General features: G+C 39.1%; 1 protein-coding gene across 3 annotated transcripts in view; it reads left to right on the forward strand.

The window, feature by feature from the left end:
- Nucleotides 1-1,624: 1,624 nt before the first annotated feature.
- The window catches only part of Cbp53E (Calbindin 53E), a 204,314-nt gene continuing 181,520 nt past the window's right edge, over nucleotides 1,625-24,418 (forward strand). For 2 of the 3 annotated variants that reach the window (XM_071592097.1, XM_071592099.1), the window contains exon 1: nucleotides 1,625-1,757. The gene's annotated coding sequence lies outside the window, so the exon portion shown is untranslated. Of the gene's footprint in view, nucleotides 1,762-24,418 lie in introns of all 3 variants that reach the window. The other variant, XM_071592098.1, reaches the window with a different exon arrangement.

Consider the following 24,418-nt stretch of genomic DNA (forward strand, 5'->3'; position numbering starts at 1 on the left):
GGAGAAAATTTGGGTCGTCGTGGACAGAGTCATTAGCAATGTAATTGCGTTGCTGTTTGCGGTCGAAATTGAGCAATTTTTTTACGAATTTCTCGGCGACCCGTGTCATGCCCAAATCATTGGCAAAAATCGAATGGCACGAACCAATCGATATGGTTAGATCCCCGGAGACTTCTCTCATGGTGATTCGACGATTGGCCAATGCTATTTTCTTCACTTCATCAATGTTTTCGTCTGTCGCTGACGTGCTCGGGCGTCCGGCACGCTCTTCCTCGTTCACATCCTCTCGGCCCTCTGGGAAAATTTTGTACCACCGATAACCGTTGCTTCGATCCAAGGTAGCTTCTCCATATGCCACAGTCAACATTCGGAATGCGTCTGCAACTATTAACTGAACATTCAAAATGGCCGAACTTTTCGGCATTAGTGAGAGACATAAGTACCAACGTAACGCCACAAAAAAATCGGAAATTAAATATACGTTACCTGCGGGAATTCAAAATTCGCGACACTCTTTAAACAGACCTCGCATATTTTTTATTGCAACCTGACCTAACCCATTAATGAACATAATGACTGATTTGAGAGGTGAGTATAGTTATTGCTCAATTTATGCCAAATCATTGGGAGTGTTAAATTTACACTTTCAGGGTAAAAGATCCACTCTTATGTCTGTGAAAGAACTAGTCGCTGAAAAAATACGTTGATTGAATGATTGCTTGGCAACCAAACTCCTAATTTTTAGCATAAACCGTTACAATGTATCGCAAAAAATTTTCATGCAGATTAATTTTAATTTATTTTCTTGCTCATAAATATTACAATTGACTCCATTTTAGTCTGATTCAATGAATTTTGGTAGACGCCGCTCTATTCCGCCTTGAGTTATCTAGAAACACGCAGCAACGTTTGGAGTACAATTCACAGTGGTGAACTCAACAGCGGGCAAGAAATTTGCGAATATATTTGTGCACTCAGCGATAAACGTTTTGAATTCAAGCTCGGATGAACCCCTTAACGCCCCTCTCCATCTGCCACTTGACCGATCTTGGATGTTATTCTCCGCGAAGATCCGCAAAGAGAGATGGATAAACGCCGGCCTACCTCCGGCGGCGCGTCGAGAACCAGCTTCCCACTCCGGAGGAGCAATTTAAGTGGCCCCTAGGCACCCCGTGTGTAAAACAGGGAAGGGAGATCCCCACTCCTCAACTCTGGCTCACCCCAGCCCTCCGGTTTCGGAGGACCCATCTCGCATGAACCGCCAACATTTCGGCGGAGGGGCCAGCGCCTGGGGCCCCGGGCCCCCATCGCTCGCGTACGCTTCCTGGGTGGCGTAAATACCCGCGAGCGAGCAAGGGGGCGGTGGGAGAGAGAGAAAGTAGGAGGCTGGTGGACTCTCCATGAGCAGGGGAGGAGATGTGGGGAGCGGTGGTGACGGGGAATGGGGAGTGGGGCGTTCCGTGAGTGTATGCAGTGGTTAGGAGGGGGGAAGAAGAATCCTCCTTGAAAAGAGGGAGGGCGCCTCTTCCCTGCGCGCAGGCGCCAGCGGCGTCTCCTCCGCCGGGCGCGCGGGAAGGGGTGCGAGGGTCGGGAGGAGAGCGGCCCCTGACGACGACCGGGCCAAAAAGAGGGAATTGTTAGTTGCCCCAGCGCCCTCGTCCCACGAAGCACTCGAGACCGACCGACGGCGGGGAGCACGAGCCAGCGGCGGGAGAAGAGACGTTTGCGAGCGGAGACGAATTCGAAGCAGCGGACAGGTAGGTGGAGAATTTTTTGCGACGCTTCCCCTCCTCGCCCGCTATTCCTCTGTTCCCCTCCCTCTCTGGTTCTCTTGTCCCTGCCTGCTAATACCCTGCTCTTTCTTCTTCAGCGCAACAGCGTTTTCGTCCGACTTTCGAGTTTTTTTGTTACTTTTCCAGGAACTAATGCTTCGTGCTAAATAAAGATAATATCAAGGGAGAGGAATCGCTGTAAAACTACCCCTTTCCGAGGCTTTGTAGAGCAACAGTTAACACAGTCTTGCGTCGTAAAACCTATTAGTACCTCTATTAAGCAGGCATAAGCATCGTAGGACGGATTTCGGTAACCCCAGGTAATGGGGCTTTGTTTATATTATGTTTATTGGTAATAGGGCGCAGTCGTCATTACTCGCGCCATCGACCTGGGTCAGATTCTACTGTTCATACACGTCGATTTTGAACGTTGATTTTGAATATTGTCAAGGGTTGATCGCTGTTTCTATGACTACGCGCGAAACGAAATACCAGGCTAAATTTCGGTCAGCAGACGCGCGAGGGAGCGTCCCTCCGGATGATTTTCTGTTTATCTACAACCACTACGAAGACCTTAACAAGGAGAAGGTAATAGTTTAAAAACATATGATTGCACAATACGCCGAATGAAAATATTTTTTGAAGAACACGATAAAATAGGAAGGTCCAGTCACGGGGAATTACGTTTAAGTAGTTTTAAAATGCTGATGAGATAAAGTTAATACGAGCACCAAGCCAAGTAATTTGATACAGTAAGTGAGCGACATATGATATGATATCAAATATAAAGTGATGGAATCGTTTCATCGCGGTTCGTACTTTTGAAAATGCTGCACTATATTTTGACATCATTCGTCGTAATAAAATGCCATAGGGAATTTGCAAATGTATCTTGATCAGTTAGAGATATTCAACAAGAGACTTTCATGATATACATAGTCCTTGCTAATCACTGCAGTGTTTTTATGATGGAAGAAATGTCGGTTTTTAACGATAACTTTTTTTCTCACAAAGATTTCTCGGGTTTTGCACCCTGTACCGTTAAATAAATTCGATGTAACACTTACTGACTGAGCTGACTACGCCGTTGCCCTGAAAATGAAACAAAAAATTTTCTAACTCAATCCCGCGGTCGACTACCATCTCCTAATTCCTATTTTTATGTGATTAACATTTTAGCTAAACCTTTTTACCTCCTCCCGCCAAACGTTATCACGATGGATCCTTATTGAAGATATTGTGTAATATCGTTAAAATGCGTTCAAAGACGAGCATCGGGACATACGTGATTCCCACAAAATGAGCGTCAGAGTAGACGTGAAAATGTATTAGTCTATACGGCAGTTTTGAATGACTCGTTTCACACCCAGTAAGCTAAACGGGACAGAAAGCCACCGGGGATATAAAGGAATCCATACGGGTAAATACATCAGTGCCCCTTCGGCTGCACGATAACGCTGCACCGGCGGTATGGGTCGAAGGGCTTGTTGTTTGACTTCCTCAACACGTCGGTCTCCACTCGGTTAAACTTGCTTTTAGGAGGAATCAGCCAGTGAAATGCGTCCCTTCTATCGACTCCAACTCTCAAAGAAAGAACGCGACTCGCACCAGGGGTGTTGCCGTGTAGACTCGGGAAAGTTCGTTTCTTTCGTCGTGTAAGACTATATGTTCAATGCAACTCCCACACGAGTTGAGTGCTACCCCAATGAAATAATAATCAAATAACGGCTTTAGCCTAGAGTTCCAATTGTAAAAAAACCGGAGAAAAAAATCACTTTAGACACTTATAATTTCAATAAAAGGTAAAAATAAAATATTTATGAATATTTCGAATTCGTTTCGGTTTCTATTTTAAAATATTCCACAAAACACGCTGAGCGCGCTTTTTGTTTGCTCACGAGCGTTCTCGTCCCACTATGAAATCGAATGCCGTGCGTCAGAATGGATATTAAATCCGACTTGGGTCTTCTCCGCATTCACTCCGATTCCGGAGAGAAGTTATTGGGATATTTTTATTTTATATTCGGATAGCTGTGGTCGTTTCTCTCCTTTAAAGTAACCTAATAGGGACGCTGATATCACAACGTAGCACACATTTTGCAGTACGCATGAGAATGACGGTCAAATTTCGTGGACGGCCAGGATGATATAAGATGAATAACTATCATTTTTTCTTCATATTTCAATGCCAGTCTTAGCATACTTAACAGGCAACTCTCTGGAAGTTGCCTAATATTTCAATAGAATCACGCAAAATTATTACCATTATGTTGTAGATTTATGCACCAAGTACGAATAGTTCCTGAGAGCTCTAATTTTAGACAAAATATTTCTCCAGATGAGTCTTGCCTAAGCTCAGAAAGTCTTAATCAACAATTATTCTTGGAAATCGTCAATTCGATGGAATAAAAATTATAAAATATAGTGTGTATATATATATATATATATATATATATATATATATATATATATATATATATATATATATATATATATCTGTATTACTTGTAACATAAATTAAAATAATGATTATTTTGTGGTAACATTAAATATAATAGATTACATTTTCAATTTTAAGGACACTAATAATCAGAAAAGAAATCTATCTTAAAAAGAATTCAATCCAAGCGGAATACTTAGATAAATTGCCGAAAATCCAGCTCATATTTTTCAATTGCTAATTTCACCTCCCACGTCAAGTATGACTATGCCTATATAAAGCAAATATAATCGTCGAAAATGTTCACAATGCGTGAGTAAGTTATACATTATCCCGCATTTAGCCTCATATTTCCTTTCAGCCTACAGACACCCACGCACTCCTCCCTTGAATGGCAACTTAAAACGCGCCGAAAGAAATTTCAGGGTACGGGACGATGTAATGCGCATATAAAATTGTAATTTTCTCCGGTGTTGAAATAACTGCCTAATAAACTCAATTTTTTCAACACTCATTGTTTTCTTATTTCAATTGATATTTATTCAGTGGTATCATTTATTTTTAAATTCTGAATAATCTTTTTTTTAGTTATAAATTAGGAAGCAATTCCTTTGTCTGATATAGTTTGGTCTTTCACTAGAGCGGTAATATAAGATGCCACACCACCAAAGCAAATATGGCAGCTCTTTTTGAGCTGACCGATTTAGTCGGAGGGTTTAAATTTCATCGAGGAATTCTAACCCGCAGATTATACGATAAAATTCGAGAGCTGATTAAATCGAAGTATTCAGATATTTAGAAAAGATAATTAGTGATCATTTCAGCAGAGGGGGAATTTTTAAACCTGACTGCGAGAAAATTAGACAAATGAAAAAGGACTTGCGCATCGTTCCCTTATGAAGGTGAAGATGCGCAGGTCTATATAGGTTCAACGAGTAGAATAACGAACATCTAAATTGAATGAACAACCTCTACGATCCTGGGTGAAAATGAAAAGTTTATTGAGGTGTTAGTGTTGTCGGACAGATATGCAAGGTGCATGAACAAACGGGCAGCAGCCTCCGATTGACGTTTGAGATGCCACACGAAAAACAAATTCTTCGACCTTGTCAAACTGCCAAATGCACCTAAAATATTGAAGCGGAGAAATGGGAGATAAGCTATCACGCAATATTGCTAGGTTGAGGGCGGAATATATTTGCTAGGGGCGGCTACGTATTTTTTATTCACTTTCGACACTGGGGGCGTGGGTGGAATGGGAGAGGTGTGGAGGCTAATGCCGTGGTATAAGCAACTCATGGCTGACCTCCAGAGAACATGCATTAATCAAGATAAAATGCATGCGTGCGACACGCATGGACATGGAAGTCAATTAGCCTCCCGTTTCGATCGCTTTTTTGGGAGCAGGGGTCCTCTCATCGACATGGCAGTCACGCAACTTAGCGTGGTGGACGCCAAATTCGGCCCTGCAAAGTGAAGGGCCCGAATAAAGGTTAAAGCAGATACGAGGAACTTGGGAAAGAGTTTTATAGAACCACTAGCTTATCCACTAGATATGAAGTGAGCAGTAATCATAGGGCTCACTTATTCAGCCGTAATGATAGGACTTACGCAGAGGAAATGAAACGATAGCCACTACAAAGGGAACGAAGATGAAAGTAAACGATTGAAGCATTTTGGTCATCAAGTAGCTCTTGAAAAAAATACTAGATATGAACTCAGAGCTATTAGGCTCGCGTGGTGATTCATGTGTTAAAATTTAATATGCTGATGCGTGTTAGTAGGGCAACTCACAATTACGACGGTTAAGTGTGCCTAACGAGGAAAATTTAGTTAATAAAAGTGCATAAAAAATTCATTGAGTTACCAAGACAAAGAAGAAATAACAATGGAATTAGATTTGAATAATTAGAGCTACAAAAGCTCATGTCAAAAACATGTGGTGGTTAATTTATGAAACTGAAACTTAAAAAATTAGTCAAACAAATATCAGATATTGGAAAATTAAAAAAATTCAAAACCAGTTTTATAACTACTATCCTGTCATAACCACACATGTCGATATGAAAATAGTATACTCTTAAAAGAAAATTAAACTGGACTTGTGGAAAGTTGAAGTGCGGCCTTCTTTACAACAAATAAAATAATTTAGATTTTATAGTAATTTACAGATATTTGGTAGTGATCTAAAGGGATGATACTGTGAAAATTTAGCAATAATATACAAATACCAGCCAAGGTTTCTGATAGAGTAGGGAAATGTAAAAGAATATTAGAGATACAAAAATTTGGGAAGGAGATCTTTTTCAATTCCCTTCAAATGATAAGGAAGTGCAACAAATTTTGATGTGAATTAATATTCTTATTTAGCGTGAAATAATGTCGTTTGAATTTATTCCGTTTTATTTGTTGGTTTTCGAAAAGAAAATTTTATTGAAACGGGATATTAAAGGAGGCACGTCATTCGGTGATATCGAACAAGATCGATTTCAGGAGGAGACTGAGTTTATTTCGAGCAATCTTTCTTCAGCAATGCTCTCTAGTCGAGAAATATTGAAAGAAATACTCTCTCTCTCTCTCTTTTAGATGACGCTCAATTTGTATAATCTCCCAGGTTCGTGACTTATTAAACTATTTTTAACTGTAAGACGACAGAAAACCTTGACTCAAAAATGCTTCTACTTGTGTGAGCAGTTCATTATTTTTACTTTTGTAGATTATAATTGATTTTGTCATCCCTTAGTTCATATCTATGCACTACCGGTATGAGATTTTCGAGAGGTTTTGAGAAGAGGGAAAGTTGTTTGGAAGAATTTCAATTAAAACAAGAAATGCGTTGAAAAGAAACAGAAAGGAACAGGGGTGCGGACAAGAAATGCGATGCCGAAGAATGCGCGGAAAGGGGAAAAGCGTGGAGAGGAGGAGAAAAATGCTGAGCATATTAGACTGCATGGAGGGAGGCGGAAAGTGTGTTCGTATGCGTAGATAACGAATGAGTTAGTGTGTTACAAGGGATTCAAATGTTAAGCAATGACTTAAGAAGTCCTAAGTTCCCAGATAAATCGAAATTGCGTTATGGTTTTCAGCAAAATCAACATGCTTCTTTATAATCATTCAATATTTTCGCAACATTTGGCTGGCTACGCGACGCACGTCATATGACCTACAAGCCTGGCTGATTTGATAAATTTATCACCTACTTACTTTCCTTATCTCCAGTCCTATTCCTATGACCACATTACTCCTTGCTATAATAACAATTAGGTGGGGAGTCTAAGAATCAGTATATTCTATTGGAACAAAAAAATGTCATTATATGGGGTTTTCATTGCTCCCAATAATGTGCATCTAACCCTTATCATTTAAGATAATTCTTTCATCAACAAGATGGAACCTTTACCAATCAAAATACCCGTGATATAAAACAGTTGTTCACTTACCATGGTAACAAGCTCCTTTAGAGTCGATCGGTTTGAGTTTCTTTCAGTTTTACGCCATAATCCCTTCTTGAGACCTGGAATTGATTCTCAGTTATCAATCAAAGCACTTACACAACCAATGCGTCGCAATTCGCACGCCAGGAACACCATTTAGATCGGTAGTCGAGCGCACGGATGGCGTTTTACCCAATTGATGACGGAAATAGCTTCCCTTGCGACGGAAACGGTTTGGAACGCTTCCCCAAGCACGTTGCTCCTGACGGCTAAAATTCAATAACCCCATCGATTATAACAGCTCACAACAGGTCCTCAGCCATTTGGAATAATGGATTTTAATACCGGGGAAATAATTGGAGGGGAACCGTTTAAACCAAGTGCGACAAGTAGAGCTAAGGTACTTATCGATCCATTATTTTATCTGCAAGATAAATAGTTTGGAGGGTGTTTTCTACTACCCTCATGCGCAGCCTTAATCACGATAGCTTAAAATTGTATTTCATCTTTGATAAGCATAACGTACTCTAATTTGATTTACTTTCAGATTAAATTAGTTTAGACCGGAGCAGTTAAAGCTTAAACTGATAGAGTTACTGATTGATGGGTTCCATTTTACATATTTTATGAACATTTTTTCTTTACAGGAAAATTGTGGATGTGGCACTTCATTAAAAATGATTTAATAGTTGATTGTCCTTTTAAAAAGCCTTTAACTGGTTTGGTGGAAAAATAATGAAAGAATGGAATTCTGGCTGCGGATATTTTTGTTCAAGGGAAATAAATGTTTATGACAGCAAATATGTAAAAAGCTCAAAATATACGTGCACTGCATGTCAATTCAAAAGTGGATTTATTTTCCGAATTTTTACAGGAAAGAGAAGTGTTTTTCCTCTTTTTTTTCAAAGGTTATATTGAAATGAAATTTTCTGCAACTCTTTCTCAGAATCATAGAAAATATATACTCAAGCATAAGTAATTTCTAAATTGGTAATAGGAATCAAAATCTGGACCAAAATTAAACATCAACAGTTTAAAATAACCGGCCTAATTGAGAAGTTTTGTTGAGGTAGGATCAACACAATATGTTCTCATAATATAGTTGAATTATCCATAAAATGTAGAAATAATATTTTTGTAAACGAAATTGTTCACACCATTTGAATACCAATATAAATGCACGTGAAGTTCGCGAAATCATGAGATTCCAAATTTGAGATACGTCGTTTACAGAGCATTAACGTGTTAAATAATAGTCAATTGCGTAATGGTAAATGCATCATAGGCCGACCTCAGAGCAGGTGAGACCACTCGCTGAATTTAAGCATATTAATAAGCGGAGGACAAGAAACTAACCAGGATTCCATTCTATAAAGATATGACAAGGAAAAGCGTTAGCTTTATAATAATAATGCTCTTTTTAATTCAATAGCGTAGTCACAAGGCGTTATTTCCAATCATTTGTATGATTATTTATTGAAAGGCACGTAAGTTATTGAAATTTGAAGTTACAATTAATAAATATGAGTTTAGGACTATATTAATATTAGCCATGGGTTATATGAATGAAGGGGTTGTTTTTAAGCATGCATTTTTACCTTATTTATCACCTATATTTATATTTCCCCGGACCCTCGTCATGACTCAAACCGGTGCCTACGGTCTTCTCCGAGGCTGTTCTCAAGTCATACTATTGTATTTGGATATTTGGTCGGCGGGGAAAGTAAAGATGACTACCTTTCCTATGTTGCGTACATCATTTGGTCTTGAACCCCTTTCCCTTCTCTCTACGTAGCGATTCAACCAGTGAGGTCAGTCAATAAATCCTACGAACCTATCGAATATTACTTACGTCTCGCTATCTATGTGGCAGTCAGGTTTTATTCTTATGTTTACGTATTTGTACAGCATTTTATTGGCTAATTAAAAAACAATATCAATTGGCGTTCAAATTATTGAGTGGTAACAAGAAAAACTTAATAATGTTCACAGTTAATTGCAACTTTGTAATGTTATTTCAGAAAATTCAATGCTCTCCACAGGTAATTTTTATTATTTGGGGATCGAATCATGCTACTGGAAAAATAGTGTTTCTGGAAATTCATAGAAAACGCAAATAAAAATAATAGTAAAGAAAATCCTTTTTATATGTTGTTCCAGAAGGAAAGTAAACCTCAGATGATAAATCAGTTTGCTTACTATTTAAGCTGGTCGCTGGCTAGAGTCATCCATTAAATTATTTGATTTAAATTATGTTGGTTTTGCTGTCTGATATCGATGCAGCGGCGGTATTTCAGTCCTTAATAGAGCTGGTTCATATTTAGCTTTTATTCCGTCGAATATAATTTAATTGATCCAACTTCATGACCTTTCTCCTATTCTGAGCTTTGCAGAAAACCCCTTGTGTTCAATAGCGAATGAATCACGGGGAAATGTTGTAAGTGCCACAGCGATCCTGCGAAGTGAGTCTCAGATTCGAGATTCCCAGTGCACACAAGGTGTTTGCGACACAAACTTTGGTGAAACTGTTGCAGGATCTTACTCGAGTCGGAGAGTGTCAATACCTCGGGTGTTTTACGCGAACTGCTTGCTCCTACGAGTCTCGTCTCCTCCCCACTCGCCACTAGCATACTGTGGCTTCCCCACATCCATCCTACTACTTCCGCCCCCGCATGCCCACCACCAAAGTCACACCCTCTCCCTCCCTCCCCTCGCCACAGTCAACCCAATATCCCTCCGCACCCACCTTTCAGTTCACTTTCTGACCCGTCCGATCGTAAAGAAACCCCTCATAATCTGCCGCCGTGTGACGCAGAGCTCCTTTGACACAGCGATCATCGCAGGCCGTCATATTCGATTTGGGCGCCACCCTCGCCGCCTATTGCTCCCCCCTTCACACCCCAACTACCCCCCCACCCCACCAACTCCCTTCCCCGTTGCCCTTTCCCTCGTTCCATCTCTCGTTCTCCGCGCCCTCGCTCATTTGCCCCGTTCCTCCCCCGTCACCCTCGCCGCTCACTTCCCGAGGACTTGAAGGGGTGACTAAACTCCTCCCCCCGTCTCCATTCTCCGAGCAGTTGCCGATGGCAATAGCCCGGAGCACGGAAGCAAATGATCTCTGAAGTGACGTAATTGCAGAGCCTCCTTTCGGGTGCGCCAATGGTTTGTTGTACGATCCGTGGTTTTCTGGTTTGACCTTTCTCCTGATGCCACTAATGTGTCTAAATTGAATGTGCCACTATTTGGTTCTTTACATGACGTCATCATGCCGGTGAAAGCGTTAGACGATTCACCTTTCACGGATATCCCACATAGCTATAGTAAAGCTCTTTATTTAAAATAACTGCTCCTTAGTTTCTTTAACGTCCAGGTACTTACTATGCTTGGGAGTCCATAAGAGCGTCGATAAAATTTTGTTACATGGATAATTTTAGGTAATTCTAGAACTTAATATCGGAGACCGAAACGAAAAAATGGGGTGCATACATATGCACCCCATTTTTTAGCGCATCTAGCGCATAAAAATAGGAATCATTCCAATTTTTGAATTATTTTAATCTCTATTATGCTTTATATGTATTATTTTCATTGTTATTATTAATTTATTGATAAGGGTTTAAATTATTTCGAGTGTTTTCCCTATGAACTGCAAGCAAACATTCTTCGTCAGAAAATCAACTTTCTTTATGGGACGTAATACTGAATTCTCACAATAGTTACAGAGCTATAAATAATTGACTATACACCATAAAATTACAAAATGAAATCCAATGAAAATGCTTACATCTTAATAGTGTGAAATAATATAAAAAATTGCGTGTTTCACTATATCGGAGGTGCATTGTGATTTTAATACAAATCGAATCCTGCAGTGCATTTTCAATTTTTATACAATTAGTTTATTTGCGATTCAAATTAAGGGCTCATTGACTTACGTATCACGCAGACGCACATTGACGTTTGAAGTGGAATGGTAAAAGGAAACAGTGCACGGATCCCGTCTTACGAAAGAGAAAATTCCGAGAATGCCTTCCGGAATTACAAGATTTTCAAACAATAGTAATGGCTTGACATAACTGTGCATGAAGTCGTTCCGCACATAAGAGTTTCATTTCTATCTACTCAACCCAATTAACGTTCAGGTATATAGCAACCCCTATATCATCATTAAGATCCGTTTTAAAGAGAAGAAGCTATTTTAGTTGGCTGTATTTACGCAATCAACATGATATCCCACAGAAAGAAGTTTCCCGTGATTTGAATTCCGTCTCAAATGCTCGCTCATTCCTCCTTTTGGGATGGAACTGCGCAGTTCCTCAAACAGTAGCTCCTCCGGAAACAACCCAAGTTTCGAAAACCTATCCTTGAGGGCGAACTTGCATATTCCGTCCGTCCCTTCCAACCCTCTTCCCTTCTGAACATTTCCCACTACTCTTCAGTCGAAAAACACCCAAGCCCTTTTCTCCCTGCCTCCCGAACGTCTCCCGAATTCTGAGCGGCAGCAGAGGGGGAATATCGACAAGAACTCCGCCACCTTCTCCACTCGAGTTTTCCTTACTTTTCCCTTCACGGGCTTCAGCTTCCTCCATCAATGGGAAAAAAAGAACAAGAATAATGCCGTCGTAGTCGAGGCAGTTAATTGGAAAGGGGTGCCTTCAATTCTTAGAAGACATCGCTTTCGCGCAGTGTAAATTGTGTTTGCGGTGAAAAAGCCAGCTCACACGTAATGCCTTATCGTAACGTTGAATGACTGGACGCCTCCAACAACTAATCTACCGCAGGAAATTTTTCCACGCAAACACTTTGTTTTATGGCGTCCTCGATTCAAATCCATTTTCGGTTCCCTCTGGCCAGGTCAGTGGAATAATTGCTTCTTTTTTCTGTTTTAGCACGTTATGCGTTACCTGTTTAACAAAGAACTATTTAGTACATCCAAGAGGGAATCCGGAATTAAAATGGCGTGAAGAAGTTTTTAGATGCATTTAAACGCCGGGGCAATGTAGAAGTCGTCCAAATAAATCAAGCAGGATTATTTGGTAATTACAGAAGAACTTTTTAAGCCGTGTCCCCAAAGAAGGTAACATCAGCTATGAAGGCGGGAATATGGGCCAAAAAGGAAGTGGGTGTCTCGAGATGGCTGTGGGGAGATGGTGTGCGAGGAGGGGAGACGAGGGGATGTTAATGAGATGCAGTGGAAGGGGAAAACCTTAAAAGGTTGAGTGAGAAGTAGGAGAAGAGTGGGTGTAAATTGTAGAGGGGTGGGGAGAAAGGGTAGGGAGGGTTCAGGAGAAGGGACTGGAGAGAATTTTCGTGGATAGTCCTTTTCCTAAGATCGAGTGGGACGTTCTCTTGCTCGACCGAATCACACCCATCTGGCAGTCACAAGGATTTGTGCGGAGACATGCGAAATCTAGCGGAGAAATGTGGAGCGAGGAATGGATTTAAGCAAGCCAGATCATTTTATGGGAGGAACAATGCAAAAGTGGAAGGAAAAGGGTGCAAGCTTGAACGATTTGCTGGAGTCTGCAAGATTTAAGAGATTAGTCCCTTTTTATTTTCTTCTCTCTAAGCAGCTGCCGTTGATTCTACTCCATACGCGGAAATAATGGGGACCTGCCTTGTCAGGAGTCTCATGAATCCTCGTGGAAACTTCTACAATCTTTAAGTTACACTTCATTATTATTAAAATTTAAATGTGCAGATAGACAGTGTCAGGTGGCACGCAAGTCCCAAGTAATCACAAAAGATAAAATCAGTCAGGAAAACAAAAGTACACTTTAAGGGAACTTCAAAAGACAAATCTCTTTCACAAAGCAAGAAAATCCCCGTCTCATTAACATCAATCAATCAGCAAGAAAAAAATTATGAATTAAAAAAAATTAAGCTGTTATATATAATTTTACACCGTACATCAATCAAATGATTACATATGTTCCTTACATCTTTTCTATAAAGTATGCACTCTGTTAGGAAAGGGCTCGAATAGTTTTGCAGGTAAGGTGTTCCAATCAACAATTGTTTTATTTAGAAAGGAACATTTTTTATTCGTTCTTTGTGCCCGGCATTTTACCTTGAATTTGTGGTCATTTCTGCCTATGAAATTTCTTCCTTTCCATCCATTTCTGTGCGCTAGCGCAACTCCCTTTGCGTAAATACGAGGGTCGTCCGGAAAGTAGTACCCGTTCGTGCCGCATGAAGTGCTGACGACGCGAGTAGCCGCTGGACGAGGTCAGATAGCTTCAGTGGCTTGTCTGCCTTCTCTGAGCCAAGTTGCGTGACGCTAGCATTGCCTGTGTTGTTTCTGTGATTGTTTACAATGTTTAAAAAAATTGAGAACGCCGCCAGTTGTGAAGTGAGGGCAGTGATTAAATTCCTCAATGCAAGAAACGTTCGCCCATGTGATATTCATCGCCAATTAAAGGAGGTGTATGGAGACAATGTAATGGACGAGTCGTCTGTTCGGCGGTGGTGTCGCAACTTCAACATGGGGAGGGGGAACACACACGACGATGAGCGTTCGGGGAAGACCGTCTGTCATTACAGACCAACTGGTGAGCTCAGTTGACGAATTCGTGAGGAACGATCGGCGCGTCACAATTGATGACATCTGTGAGCATTTTCCCAATGTTTCTCGAACAATTGTTCATGAAATTGTTAAACACCATCTGCATTATGCAAAAATTTGTGCAAGATGGGTCCCTCGCGTATCTCAATGAGCTGGCGGCGAAGGACTATGCAGCAGGAATACAGAAACTTGTCACACGTTATGACAAATGCCTTAATTTGCTTGGAGATTATGTTGAGAAGTAGTTTAAAGTATCCTCTTTCAAATAAAATTTTTTATGTTTGTTAATATTTACTTTTGTGTCTTTATTTCACGAACGGGTACTACTTTCCGGATGACCCTCGTATTATTTCATTTTTTAAGTCATTGAGCTCGGTGACAGTAAATATTCCGTTCAGCAACTAAGCCAATGGAAACATTGATAGAGAGAAACTCACCATTACTTTGCATTGCTAACGTTGACTAATTTTCCAAATTTCAAGCTTGAAAACTATAACTGTCTTCTGTTCATAATGATAATGTTTTAGAGTCTTCGATTTTATAAATTAGTATTTCATCGTTATTTTGAAAATAAATAAATCTTGATGGCTACTTTATTTTTACGATAGTTTAAATGTGAAATTTAAAAATGCACCTGGTCTTGTAACAATTTGTGTTTAATCTATAAGTAAATATTTCATTTACGTCACTTCATAAATAAGTTTAGATATACCTGTATAAGTACACGAGATTTCAATTTATCGTAGAAATTAGTCGAGAGGTATGGTGAAGGAGCCAGCAAATATTAATTTAATTTGAATTATTTTGCTTGGGGAAATTTGAAGACGGTAGAACAAATAAATTCCATAGATATTGAAAGGCAATGGGATATTGAATAAGGTATTAAGGGGAGAAATCGGGGAAATTGAGATGGAAGGGAGAAAGGAATAGAAATTTTTGATGGAATTAAGGGAGATGAAATGCATGCAGAGTTAAAGCATGAGTTAGTGCTGGATAGGGAATCATTATTCTTCGTATATATTGGGAGTACAGCATTGAGTAGTCCCAGGGTCCCATTTTGTAATTATGTGTTATTTCTCTTACCTGATGATAGCTTTCTGTTTTAAGTCCTTAGTTTATTGAATGTGCTTCTCTCTTAGTATTCCTCACGGGATATTCTGTTCTAACGTGTTTCTTATATGTGCCGCAAGGTGTATCCAAACCATCTAGCACTTTTTCGTAGCACGGCGGTCCATATTTTCCTTTCTTCTTCTGCTCGACTTCCTCATTTTTCACAACGCTAGTCCATTTTGTCTTCAGTATCATCCTCCAGGACCATATTTAAAAGATTTTATTCTTCGCTGGTCCACTTTTCCAACGTTCCATATCCTTGATCCATTGTCTCCATGCAAACGTTTTGACAAACTGCTTACTTGTTGGCAATCTCAGGTTCTTTGAGCACGATAGTAATCTAATGAAGGCCTGAACCACTTAATTAAAAGAGAAGAAATCTTGATAGAAGAAAATTAACGAGGCCTGGAAATGCTAAGAAGTTAACTCAACAGAGCCCTGAATGGCCTGAAGAGCAACAAGACACCAGGATAAACCTTATAGGGTCAAGATTCCCTTCTTGGAAGGTTTGTATATCCATCAAATGAAAGGGAGAACGCGTTCTTTCTTTCATTTGAGGCCACTGGGAGACAACAAGGCACTCGGGGTCAAAGTAAAGGATAACCTCTTTGAAAAAATCAAAGATAACGAAGACAGCGGAAAACTGCCAGAGGGCTACGAGAAGAGCGCAATGATTTTAATATCGAAGAAATCAAGGACAGGTTAATATGAACAACGCATATTACCTAGTCAAATGTCAAAATACGTATTCGGATAATTAGGTGAAGAAAATACAACTAATTGTTTCCATCTCCAATTATTATCTTTCCATTAGCTCCTCGAAAGTTGTGAGATTTTGTTTTTTTCTTCGAATTTCTGTTTATAAGCAATTTCGCAGTTTCTATTCTTTCTGCTGCTGTTGATTTTTCTGCAGGTCATTCCACTTTGCCTTTTTTTTTCTTTCCTTTGACTTGTTCTGCAACTTTTTGTTAAGGATTCTCTCAGTGTTGTTTCTTGTCCTTATTCGAGAAGTCATCCATGGCCACTTAGTTTTCGTCGCCTTACTCATGAGTTTTTCATCTGCTGATTTGGCTTTTATGTTCATTTTTTTCCTTCCATAGCCATTTTATTCTATTCTTATTTGTTTAATTTATTTTTATGTTGATGGTCGCGGTGAATGCTTGCATGCTTGGAACTAGCATCTTAAGTCTCCTCCTCCAGTATCTTTAAGTTTCAATTGGGTTTCTACGTCACTTTCTTCATCGTCTTTCATTGCAATTGACTGTTCACGGCCATCAGGTAGCGATCGCAATTTATATATGCGCCGGGGTAGCTCTTACACTGTTTAACTTGGTTCTTATATTTCGTTATGACTAGGATGTAATCAATTAGGTGTCTTGCCCTCTTCCCCGGCATCTTCCATGCACAGTTTCTCCTCCGATATTGTCAGAGGAGGTTGTTCTCCACTACCGTGTTTTAATCGTTGCAGAATTCTATCAGTTTCTCTCCCACGAAATTTCAGCTTCCCAACCCAAACTGTCCAACACCGATTTCCTCTCCAGCCTCAGCGTTCCAGTCTCCCTTTTACTATTAGCATATTTTTCCCTTTTAAAGTTTCTATGACCCCTCTCAGTCATTTTTATCCTTTTATTTCTTCTTGACCTGACTTGAATGACGATGTTGGCATATATACCTACACTGTCGCTACTGCATCAGTAAGCTCTCTCTCTAAATTTATTATCAGAATCCTCACATTGTACTGTCAGGACGATTTGACTCTTTCTGATTAGTCCTTCCAGAGTATCATGCACACTCATTCAGTATTCTGGGCGTCTCCTGAACGTTTTGCCCTGCATCCGAAGTTTCAGAAACTGTTGGCCTCTTCCCACTTACTCTTACTTCCAAGATGTTTTAAGATGCCAGTCTTCTCATGGAAATGCATTTACTGCAGTGTTTCACCTTGGCCCAATGCGTGTGGATGGTTGAATGATTAGAGCATCGTCCCGGCTGATAAATGTAAGTCATCAAGGTAATTGATTAATTAAAAAAGATAAATATGATAGACCATTACAAAGTTTAGTTTCTTCGAATACATCATTTTTTGTCTCAATCTTTTAGATATAGCAAATACTTTTGTGTTGTCTAAAATTGTTGTACTTGAAAAATATACAGTTCTTTTTGTAAAATTTTCACCACGTATTAGAGAAAGACTCCGTTAAAGTTACTATCGTGACATCTCCCTCATTTCTTTGAATTTTATTTCATCAAGTGACGACCTCTTAATTCAATTTTTCCACCAATTCTAATTTATATATATATATATATATGTATATATACGAGGGTCATCCGGAAAGTAGTACCCGTTCGTGCCGCATGAAGTGCTGACGACGCGAGTAGCCGCTGGACGAGGTCAGATAGCTTCAGTGGCTTGTCTGCCTTCTCTGAGCCAAGTTGCGTGACGCTAGCATTGCCTGTGTTGTTTCTGTGATTGTTTACAATGTTTAAAAAAATTGAGAACGCCGCCAGTTGTGAAGTGAGGGCAGTGATTAAATTCCTCAATGCAAGAAACGTTCGCCCATGTGATATTCATCGCCAATTAAAGGAGGTGTATGGAGACAATGTAATGGACGAGTCGTCTGTTCGGCGGTGGTGTCGCAACTTCAACATGGGGAGGGGGAACACACACGACGATGAGCGTTCGGGGAGACCGTCTGTCATTACAGACCAACTGGTGAGCTCAGTTGACGAATTCGTGAGGAACGATCGGCGCGTCACAATTGATGACATCTGTGAGCATTTTCCCAATGTTTCTCGAACAATTGTTCATGAAATTGTTAAACACCATCTGCATTATGCAAAAATTTGTGCAAGATGGGTCCCTCGCGTATCTCAATGAGCTGGCGGCGAAGGACTATGCAGCAGGAATACAGAAACTTGTCACACGTTATGACAAATGCCTTAATTTGCTTGGAGATTATGTTGAGAAGTAGTTTAAAGTATCCTCTTTCAAATAAAATTTTTTATGTTTGTTAATATTTACTTTTGTGTCTTTATTTCACGAACGGGTACTACTTTCCGGATGACCCTCTATATATATATATATATATATATATATATATATATATATATATATATATATATATATATATATATATATTCTCTTGTGTGCGTCTTTTATACGTGTTCCTATCCCTTTTCCTTATATCTATTTTCATGTGAATGAGAATATGCTCGCCAATGGCGGGTATTTCATGTTTGAATGTATTTATGTGTATGTATGTATATATATATATATATATGTATATATATATATATATATATATATATATATATATATATATATATACATTCAAACACGAAATCCCGCCAAACGGCGAATGAGTATATATATATATATATATATATATATATATATATATATATATATATATATATATATATATATAATTCATGGGTTTTTAATATAGATGATATGGGGACTATAGAAAATGAAATTGTAAAACATGGGTTAGGGCACCGAGTTATTTAGCATGAGTTTGCACTTCTACTTGAAGCTTAACAATTTGAAAAAATGTTCCACTTATTGCTTCAGGCAACGCCGTGGCACTATGGGTCGGTTATGGAAAATTCTACTGTCGTGGGTGCAGTGACTTTTGATCAAGCCCCTTCACTCAATTATCCCCGAAATTCATCCACGACCGACGTGACAATTGGAAGAGTGGAACTATAACAATGTCTCATGACTGTGGCGTTGATGGAAATAGAGTTTTCACGCTTGACAGGCGAATTAGGATATTTTCAAAGAAAATATTTGAACAGATTGTATGCTTTGTTTACGTCAACCACGTATTGCGATAGAAACTGGCTAGAACCAAGAGCAAATGTAATAAATAAAAGCCTTCATTTAGGAATTTCGATCAGAGAGCCAGATCAGAGATTCATACCATGAACACAAAGCCATTTATACCAATTAAATCCGTATATTTGCATCCGGCAACCGCTGATACCGGATGCTTCAGTTTTTTAGGTGTTTACTGAATATTTCTTCGTTTCACGCTTTATTTAAAGAAATCTTTTTATTGTAAAAGAAAAAAAATGCCATAATCTCCGGTGTAACCTTTGTGGAATTAAAATGGAACAAGGAAGACACTTTGGTAATGGGCATTCAATTGCTAACGTTCACGACTCCGGTAGCTACGGGATGAATGAATTAGCAAGTTTGGGTTGAATTATATCCAGTCTTTATGTATAACTGATCTATATAACTAACACGATTAAAAGTTGAGATAAAGGGGCTATAATTCAGAAACAGATAACTGAGGGAAGGGATGTGGGGAAAAGTGTAGGGACCGTTGGACTTATCTGTCAAATGGTAAAAGGCATTTGCATGAGTGGTGTCAAGAGTACAAAAATTTCGAATTGGCCAAACGTGGAGTGAATTTTGGCAAACGAGCGCCAGACCTGTTGTATGGACAAAGCTCCCTCTTTATTTAGTATTTCATTGAAAAGCATAACAAAAGTGACTTCAGCCCCGAAGCTCTACAGAGTGAAGATAAAGGACACATTCTAGGATAAATTCTCTTGAGAGTTAGAGATTAAAAATTGAGTTCATTCATTGAAAGTGCTCTTTCTCTTCGTGACGAGGAAGTCTCCTCCTCTTACTGCTTCCCTCACTCAGATGTCCAATCCTCAGTTGTACAACTCCGACTCTGAACTCACTTTCATATGAAAAAAAACAATTCCAATGCTAATTAAATGAATTTACCAAGTCCTTGCTCAGTTTACAGTGAAAATAAATTTCCCATGTGATTCAAATGTAAGTATATAAACTCGACACTGATTGTTCGGATCGGTGGGAATTGACAAGGACACTCCATTTTCCTTTTCTTTAAGGCATCCTAGTGAGTTTTTTCACCCGTCATTACAAATGTGTATAAATTTTATCAAGTTCACACATTACAGCAATGTATTTTGTACATTTTTGCTGCTCCTTTGGTATTCAAAATTTAATGGTGCCGGTTGAATGACACGATTTAAACTCTTGAGCATTTTTGAGAAAAAATACATTTTTGAACTCCTTGGTATATTTGCCTCATTACGTTTCACAGTAACTCGACTTCAGTTAAGGGTTCGGTGTAAAGTTATTCATCCAAGCTTTTATGTAAAAATTCCTATTTCATTTTTGCTCCAATACATGTTTTAAAACTGTCCGATCTAGATTTATTTCGTCTTTTAATGCCTTCTTTAAATTCCTGTAGAGTATCACTAGTAGATGATTTTTCGAGTTCATACAGTCCTGTAAACAATGTGGAGAGAAGAGGACTTCGTGAAAGAACAGCATGTAAATTTTCATATTCATCATTATAAATTTATATCATGGTGAGATATTCAAATATAAATACAGGGTGCGTTCCAGAACTAATGCAATTACATTACCCGCGCCGCTACTATTAGTTGGAGTGGAATAAAACCACTCGGAGTAGGTGATGGTACTGCTTAACTTTGCCAAAAAACCGGTCGCAGTGCTCTCCTGCTGTACAAGCAGCAGGAAGGTAGTTATTGTAAACCTCTGCGCGCCGACTGTGCCACGAAAAAATGGAATCGACGGTCGAGCAACGTTACGCAATTACAGAATGTTTTGTCTTAAACTGAAAAAATCTCTTGAGGAGACTAACAAAATGATTCGTGAGGCTTACGAGGACTCTGCTCCGTTCTACTCACAAGTTTTGAGGTCGTTAAAGGCCTTTGAGGTGGGCCGGGAAGAGGTTCACGACGAACATCGCTCTGGGCGGCCGTCAACCAGCAAACCGACAGCAATGTGGCTCATGTTTGACAATTGTTGGACTTTGACCGTCGATTGAGTATCAAGATGGTTGCCAATGAACTGAACTTGTCGTCTAAAGTTGTGTTTCACATTGTCACTGAAGTTTTCCAAAACTTCAGTAACAATGATAATAGATTTCTTTTTGTTTCCTCGGATTAAGGCAGATCTGAAAGTAACCTGTTCTTCGTCCATAGAAGATATCCAATCAGCTATGACGAAGACCTTGCGAGAGGTCCCCAAAGACGCCTTCCAGGGCGCGTACCGGTATTGGCAAAGTCGCTGGAAAAAAATGATTAGAGGCCCAAAGACAGTACTTTGAAGAATTTTAAGTGTTTTAAGTGTGTAAGTTCGCCCCCTGTATCCTAAGCTAAGATTAAAACCCTGCAGTAGAAAAGGGAGTTATAATTGAAGGTTAATATTAATATAAAATTGAAGGTTAATATAAATTTATTGCAGAAGAAAGCGGGGGAAAGTGCACAAAAAACTCGTTTTATTTGACCTAATCTTGTTCTAAACCGTTTCATCTATCGAGTAGTACGATAGTATAATTAATTCTCTCGCTGAGCGTGTCTTATCCCCCTCAGTTCAATCACATCGACTGATCGCTCGATATTTCTCCCAAACTCCACTTAATTTCCCGAGGTGCGTCCGGAGGCGAAAGCGGGAAATTGGTAAGACTGTGGCGGCTGCCGCACTTGGAATTCATAAAGTGGGTCGTGGCACACGTGTCAGAGGAAAAGGGAGGAGATCCTCAACGTTTCTGCCCGTGCTTCCCTTCCATTCTCTCTCTCTCCGGGGAAAGAAAAATGCCTCCCGCCTTTCCGAAGCCCGGGCGATTCCCCAAAGCACGCAGTTCTTATTCATGAACCGAAGCGAAGCCAAATATTCGAAAGCCTCGTCGAGGATATCGCGAAACATCCCGCACACCTCAACCCCGCAGAAAATTCAAGCACGTGTAAAAGAACCCCTTTCCTTTTGCCAGGCAGCGAAAGGGAGGTCGACTGTGCGTGCTTGACACGCTCGAATGAGAGGGGTTTGAAGCATTTGGATATGAGGGCGGGAGAAGAGGAGGATGTTCTAGTTTTGCGTTACCGGTTACTTTTGTCCCACAAGGCCTAAAAGAATGACTTTAGACCCATCGATCGGTATCAGAGAATGTTGAAATAAACCAATCCCTTGAGCTCACAGGTGCGAAACATTACCGATTTTCGTTCATCGGAGAAATACGATGCTTCTAAAGTCGTTTGTGAAGCTTTCCTATGGTAGAAAACAATCCAACTTCTAAAAGTAGAGGATGAGATTTGATGATTAATCTCATGCAGATTTGGAATACATCTATAATAGCTGTACTCCTCGCGCCATTACAGGCTTTCTGTTGAATATTTTCAGTAGCATTAAATTACACAATTGACAGGTTTAAAGTTCCTCTGCTTTCTCAGGCAAATATTTTTCTTATCGTTTTTTAACATCATTAAATCTGAAGAAATAGTCAATGATTTTCTTATTCTGGTTTAAATATCCTCATTAAGTGCGTGCCATGGTTTCGTTAAAATTTATAAGAAATTACGTTTCCATTTATAAACTTTTGGACCTTTTCATTCTTTTCACGTCCCTTTTTATCCTGAAAAGGTTTTTATCTTAAATGAGAAATGATTCAAATGAATTCACCTCTTCCAGGCTATTTCCCTTTCTTTTTTTCTCAGGAGTTGAAAATAAATCTTTTTCCTCCATTGAATTGGGAATTCCATTATGGTTTAAAGGGAAGGGGGTCATATTTGTATTTCATATTCGTTTGATGAACTTATTCTATAAATATATTATTAGTTGGCGAGGGTATTCAATGCGAAGCAACATATAACTCAAATGAAGACTTTATTGGCATACTAAATTACTGATTGAATTGATCTGAGGTTCTCATATAAAAGAGTAAGGATTTTAAAAACGTTGGAAATCCATGACTTGAATTTTTGATAAAATACACATTTTGTCGCTGGATGATCATCGTGATTCCAACCGTGTCACCCTGCTAAGATGTATATCCTTGTTGGTCAAAATGCCAGTACTACTGATTGAAAATTCTACTCATATTTATACCGTAAATTCTCGTTGAAAGAACTTGGCTTGCTGGAAATTAATGGAACTCGTAAATGGGAATTCCAGGTAAGATCAAATCTTATTGTTATGGTGAGTCTCGACTACCTTATACAAGTTAAATTTCCACTGCCATTGCTACCTCGTATCGATTGATTCTTGGGCAATTTTCCGCAAGCATATTGAACAAAAATGTCTTCAATTGAATCAAATGACAAAATACTGCTGAGAAATTGAACTTCGTAGTTTTTATATTTTTATTTCTCTCTCTTTTTTATACCCAAGCTCCTCAAAATAAAAAAAACCTAATCCTCAAAGTAAATAAATTATAGGTTGGTATCATCTTAAGATCCTCACCTGGTCACTCATCTAGATTAGAAATTTAGATTTTTCTTCAAGCTATTTAAAAAGTAAAAGATCAAGATAAATGTTCAGAAATTTCCTATTTTTGTTTCGAATTTTTTCAAGATATATAGAAAATGATATTTCAAAGATATTACGCATTAGTTTCAACGCGATACGTGTGCAAAAGGATATAAAAATGCTAGGTAAGTAGTAAAATATCTAAGCCTTTAACATATTAGGGTTAAAAATACGAATTAAAATATGATTTTCTCAATTTCTTAAGTAAAAGAGAAGGTTAGTTATACTCTCAATAGATTATAATAACAAATTCACTAATCCAATAGGCATTAATTGTCGAAAATACTGTATTGAATTTTGTATTTACGGAGTACATTGGATTTATTACCCAACCATAGGCAGGTAAATGACTTTTTAGTTGAATTCCAAACGATCGTCAACCAAAGACTGTGTTCCGGTTAATTTTTTTATGGTACGTTTGGACGATTTTGCGTCCTTGGAAAAATTTTGTTTGCCATTGGATCGAGTTCCCAGTCACATTTGAAAGCACCACTCTTGCCATGAAGGATTTGCGGGAAGGGCATCTTCTGAGTTACGTGCAGTGATTTTCTAATACAGTTTCGTGTTTCCATGCCGAAAATATTCGCATGGCCATTGAGTATCCACCCAAAATAATCAAAATGGCACCTCCTCTTTGGGAGACGTTCAAAACCTTCGGTTTTGGTAGAAAGCTCTTCATCGCCCTTTTCCAATTATGTAAAAGCGTTAAAAACAGTACCTGAAATATATCATACATATGTTTGCCAGGGATATCAAAAGAATATAAATATTCAAACATTT

Source organism: Hetaerina americana, unplaced genomic scaffold (assembly GCF_022747635.1).
Source record: "Hetaerina americana unplaced genomic scaffold, ioHetAmer1.1.p SCAF_5, whole genome shotgun sequence".
NCBI lineage: Eukaryota > Metazoa > Arthropoda > Insecta > Odonata > Calopterygidae > Hetaerina > Hetaerina americana.